This window comes from Psittacula echo (genome assembly GCF_963264785.1).
Source record: "Psittacula echo genome assembly, contig: SCAFFOLD_48, whole genome shotgun sequence".
Classification (NCBI taxonomy): Eukaryota; Metazoa; Chordata; class Aves; order Psittaciformes; family Psittacidae; genus Psittacula; species Psittacula echo.
In genome coordinates, this window is record NW_027664162.1 from 107,727 (window position 1) to 113,885 (window position 6,159).

Here is a 6,159-nt window from a genome sequence, read left to right on the forward strand (position 1 = left end):
TGCATTAAAAATAATCATAAAGTATGCAGCCCTGCCACAGTCTTGGCACTTTGTGGCATAAAAGGAGCGACTGCCCCTGGCTTAAAACAAAAGAACATTATGGTGCTAATAACAGCACTCACAGCAACCATCTACCATCTTCTCTGGGACTGAGGACAGACTGAGTGGTCCGAGGGAGAGAACAGAGGGTGTTATGTGAAACCGTGGAGCTCAGTTTTTATTTTCACAGTGGACGTGTTACCAACCCAGACACGGACTGACAGGAACACCAAGAAGAGCAGTGAGGGCTGATTCCCCAGGTGAACGTGCTCTCAGACATCACACGGATGCTGTGAAAGCTCTTGCCTTACTCAGAATAAGCTCAAACTGAGTTTGGCACCAGTAGAGGGCGAGCAGGGAGAGAAAGCCCAGGGAAGGCAGCATCCGAGCCGCTCTTCTTCCAAGGAGGAAGCAGGGCCTCCTGACCGCCCCTCCCCTGCCCACGGACGGGCAGGGCTCCCAGCGAACACACGCTGGGGGACACGTGGCCACAGCGCATCACCGACAGCCGTCCGGGGCCCGCGGAACGCTCGTACCCGGGTGGCAGAGCGGGGGGCCTCCGGCGGTCTCTCCCCGCAGCCCAGCATCAGCACCGCGCACGTTGCCGGTCCCCGGCCCGCGGGGCAGGCCCTGCCTGGAGCTGTGGCCACAGCTAGCCGCCCTCGCCTCTTCCGTGCCCTTGGCCGCCAGCAGAGCGAAAACTCGCCCCACATCAACGGCCATGGCCGCGCCCCCGACAACACTGCCGACTCCGCCTGGTGGGGTGCGAGGCCCCAGATCATGGCCGGCGCCTTGCCGTGGACACCCCGGCGGCCTCGCCCGGCGCTGGGGCCTAGAGGGAGGCCCGCGTAGCCACCCTGCGCCGCCCCCCCGCGGCAGTACCGTATAGGACAGCAGGCCTGACCGTGAGCCCGGCCCTGCTCACTCCAGCCCTTTGGCCTGAACCCAGCCGTATCTGTAATTCTTCTGATAGCTGGCAAAGATTTAGAACAGCGTGACCTTCCTGCAAAATTTATTGCAGGAGGGGCAGACAGGGAGTATCGCAAGCTAGCAGATGTTTGGGAGGTTCTGTCTCTAAACTAACTGATAAGTGGAAGGATGGTGTTTAGTCAGGCCACTAAATTCCACAGACTTACAACACAAACATTGATCTTTCTCTTCGACCTAAGTTAGGCTAAAAGTACTTTAGCCCTATGTTGTCCAGGCACTAGCTTTCCTCAAATCAAAACACACACCCCCCCTTTTCTTTTATTTTTACAAATTCTTTTGTTGTTTGACTCCATTTTGCTCAAGAGTCCTGGCCATTTTCAACTTGTTGCCTAATCTTGTGTCTTCAGCGAGCTTTGTTTGTTACTGGGAACTCATACAGTTACATCCACATAGGAACACCTATGATTTGCGAAAGCCAGTACATTTATGTGCTTATCACAAATGAATATGCATGTTTGTGTGTAATAAATATCTGCTTGCTTAACCCCTCGGTGTGCAAGTCAGGAGGAGTGACCCCCCTTGCAGCCGGCGCCATGATAAACATACCTGCTTTATAACTCCTTTTGAGTTGTAGAGTCTCATTCCGTGCATCAGTTTCTTTTCTCAATAATCTTGTAAAAAGTATTAAAGTCTTGTTTTTGCAGTTAGCCGAAAGATGGCGGTTAAGGCGTGAAAACTTTGGCAGGAGCTGGGTTAGTGCTTACAGTGTAGGGAAGCCATCCCACACAAGCAGGTTGGCGGGGCGGGGTCGGGGGTGGGAGGGTAGTGAGCTCTCAAAGGAAGTAATGCACTCTGTACCCGGGGGTGGACTTGGTGTGGGTAACTCAGGCACTTCAGATAGGCTGTAAACCTTGGAGTACCTAGCCAATAGGGAAACAAGGGAGGGACTCTGCGGTCGGAGGTGGGCCATCAAAAGGTCATAAAAGCCTTGTGACCAGGGTGTGCCTCCTTACTACAAGGCCTGTTTTTGCAAAAACTTGAAATAAAGAGATGCTTCACTGTTGTGTCTAAGCTGAGCCTTTACAAGAAGCATTTTTAAGTTTCTAACAATCCTACGGCAAGCACAGGCCACTTTGTGAAAGCCAAGTCAAATGAAGCTATTTGCAAGTTGTTCCTAAGGAGCAGGCAACTTCCATGTTGCCCCACGGGAGCCCAGAGGGAGCCCTGCTCAGCCCCACTGTGACATCATAGAACTGGGCACCCATACAGCGTGGTGGGGCAGGGAGAGAGCCCACAGCTGCGCGTGACTGTTGCCCTGAGCAGGGACACTCCTGTGGAGGGGCAGCTGCTGGAGCTGGTTTTGCCTGAGGAGCCCAGATTGCTGAGGCTTAGGAGGAAGAGCTGAGCAGGGAGGCTGCCTTTGCCCAGAGATGGAAAGGAGAAAGGCATCACGGAAAAGAGGCCAAGGGGCCTTAAACGTCCCCTTTGAGAGCGAGACTGACCAGCAGTCAGTAGGAGAGACTGCAGGGCAGAGCCACCGCCAGGCAACTAGGTACGAAGTTGGCCGCTCGTGCCTGGGGCATCAGGTTAGGACGGTAGCTGGGACATGGCCTAATACAGCCAGCAGGTCATGGATCAGCATGGGGAAGCTGACAGCCGCTTCTGCACAAGAGCCCTGTGCATTGCCAAGCCCCCTTCTGGTGGGCCTTGGCTGAAAGCATGGCTTGCTCTCCCAGCCAAAAGGCAGTGTGCAGCAGGGGCTTCCTTATACTGTGAGGGTTGGGGCCCAGCTTTGCCCCGGGGAGGGGGGTCCCAGCCCCTGGCACCTCAGGTTGGTCTCCTGGGACCCGCCTGACTGACAGAGGGAGGCTGCATGGGGAGGAGAGCTCAGCCCCAGGAAAGAAGTGCGGGATAGTGGTTGGGGCAGCAGTCCGTGCCCCCTGTGTGAACAGCCACTGAGAGGAGCTGCTGAGAGGCATGTTGGGGCAGGGAACACGGAGGGAGGGGATGAGAATCAGGCTGTGCTGCGGCGTCACCGAAAGTCGGTAGAATAAGACTCCTTAACACCAGCCATAGAATCCTAGAACAGTTAGGGCTGGAAAGGACCTTAAGATCATCTCGTTCCAACACCCCTGCCATGGGCAGGGACATCCTGCCCTAAATCACCCTTCAGATACTGGAAGGTTGCTCTGAGGTCTCCACGCAGCCTTCTCTTCTCCAGGCTGAACAGCCCCAGCTTTCTCAGCCTGTCTTCATATGGAAGGTGATTGAGCCCCCTGATCATCCTCGTGGCCCTCCTCTGGACTTGTTCCAACAGTTCCATGTCCTTTTCATGTTGAGGACACCAGAACTGCACACAATACTCCAAGGGAGGTCTCATGAGAGCAGAGGAGAGGGGCAGGATCACCTCCTTCTACCTGCTGGTCGCGCTCCTCTTGATGCAGGCCAGGATACGGTTGGCTTTTTGGGCTGTGAGCGCGCACTGAAGCCGGCTCGTGCTCATTTTTCTCATCAAATGTAGCATTAAGAAGCAGGCATTATTTATTATGGCACCCGATGCATGGGGGAATTGCTCCACCAAACGTGCATGTCGATTCTTACAGATTTCTTGCTTATGAGAATTCATCTCATTCATATACGTTATAATTCCCAGGGACCTTGTGCATAATTTCTTCCCAGAATTAACTGACGTAGGTTGCAACCTACTAGAGCATGCATGGTAGCTCGCTCTGGCGGTCGTAGGGGTCGTTACTCCTCTCTTGTCTTCCTTGGGTTATCCAAAGGTCACACGGAGGATGATGAAGATGTGATAGTTCATCTTTTTCTCGCTGTAGCAATCCTCCACACCGCAGTGTCAGATGTCCTTCTTGATTGCCTGCAAGAGCTGGTTCTCTGTGAAGCACATGTATATATTATAATGTGTTTCCATGGTATGAATGGGCTACTTTTAGCTGAGTTTGCAAGCCTCGAGTCACTTAAAACAATTGAGCATTGTAGGAGCGGTTTTAGATGTATTATCAGGGTGCGCTTCCAGTGGTGGAGACTGCTGCTGCTGCCACCAGCTTTTTCGTCTTCCTCCACTGCAGGCCTGTAAAGCAAAGGCTGGGGAAAGGAGAGAGGGGGCCCCTGGAAGCAGCCCAGCTGTGCTGTCCTCTCTTGCTGCAGCCGGAACATCTCTTGGGAGGCTTCCACAGGCTTAGATCTGGCAAGGGCCTTGGTCCTCACAGCGTGAGCGCTGCGAGCAATTGGCATCTTTTTGTTTTCCTCCCACAGGAGCCTTTTCACAGAGGTGGAGCTGACGAAACGCATTTCTCAGTCCAATCCCAGCTCATCCGCTCGAGGGCCACCAAAGTGTCATGACAAGGCCACAGCACTTGCAAGTAAGCTCAGCACTGGTTCTTGCTGCAGAGTCCTTGGGGGTGAGCTCTGAGAGCTGCACTGTGCCACAAGCCTGGCAAAATGTCACGAGTGGCTGGAGAAATGCAGGCTGCCCTGCTCTTCACCCCAGAGAGGTGGTGCCTAGGACTCGGTGCTTGCCTCCCTGCAGGGAGCCAAAACACTCTTGGCTGAGCATCCTGGAGAAGAGACCTCAAGAGAGAGGCCTAACTTTTCTCTGGTTTCTTTGCCCAGGGACGGTCTTCAGCCTTGTTTGCCGCCCAGCAAGTATCCTTGCATCCCCGTGGAGATACTTGCTGATCATGTGCATCTTCACTGTGTATGTACTACCTGTTTCTGCTGTTGGGCTTTTGGGGAGGCGGTAGCCTCATGCTGCAGGGGTCAGGGTGCAGGGAGGGAGGGGGTGAGAACTGGGCTGTGCTGCCGCCTGTGCTTCAAGCAGTGGGGACTGCTGCTGCCGCCGCCAACTTCTTGCTCTTCCTCCACTGCAGGCTGCATCTTTGCTGTAAAGCAAAGATGGGGAGAGGAATATGTATGTAACTACATGTTTCTGTGTTGGATACGGGGAGCAAGAAGACGTCTGAGGGCCGGTGCAAGCAAAGGGGAGAGCAAGGGGTGTTCCTCAGCCAGCTTCCCACTCTCATGAGCACTGCTCGTCTTGTGGCCATTCTCAGGGAGAGCCAAGAGTAAAGCCCCTGGGCGGTCTCACTGCCACACATTCGCCAGAGGCCCAGATTTTGGTCATGGTAGGACAAACTGCTGTGTAGCCAGATGCAGGGGTGCAGAGCCAACAGTCTTGATTTGCTCAACCTCTTTACTTTCTGGGAGTAGTGAGTCCTGGAAGTTCTTTTGGGGAAGAGCTGCTGGCAGTTTTGAAAGGTGTGGACAGAAAGTGTTCCTTCTGGGCGCTTCCCTGGCAGCTGTCTGTCAGCAGCAGGCTTCCAAAACAGTGGCTTTCCTGCCTGGAAGTGGTAATGCCGCTGCTTTGCTCAAAACCTGGCTCATTGACAGACATAGGACACCCTCCTTTTTCAGGCAAAAGATGGCCGTGCACAAGAAGAGGTGCTTGAAATTCATTATCTTCTTGCTTCCGATGGTTCTTGGTGAGTCTGCCTGAGCACACATTTGAGAGTAACAGCCTGGTTGTGCTGGATGCCAGCTTTTCTTTTTGGCCCATACGTGTGGAAACTCGCAGGGTCCAAGTGCTTCTGGAGTGCGTCCTTGACAAGGACTTGCTTTTCAGCTACCAGTAAGACTGGTAGCCTCCCAGCCATGCTGCTGCACTGGCCACAGAACCAAAGGGTTTGCTTAGTCTGCAAGCCTGCGAGAGAAGGGAGTATGTATTTCCAAGCCTGAACGGGGGGATACCCAGAGGGGCTGTGCAGGGTGACTGATGCCCCTCCTGATACCTCTCCTGGCTGATGCAGCCTGGTCTCGGGGCTCACAGAAGCAGTAAGGGGAAATGGGGAATAGCTCTGGGTCACCGAGCACACCTGAAGATCGTGGCTACACAGTGCCCTGAAGCCTGTGGTGATGGCTTCCAGTCAGAGGCACGTCCTCTCTCTGCACCCCATGTTCCCCACCTCCTCGGCTTACCTGCTGCCCCAGCCACAGGCAACCAGGAGGAGACCACGGTGCTGCAGGGATCACTAGCAACCCAGGTCAAGTAACTGTCTCTTGGTGATGTGTATTGCAGCTGGTGTTTACTGTGGGACCTCCCTGCCAGTGTGGACAATGCGGGCAGAGGCACAGAGAGAGGTTGGTGACCCTTTGGGACAGGCAGCTCCTGCAAGG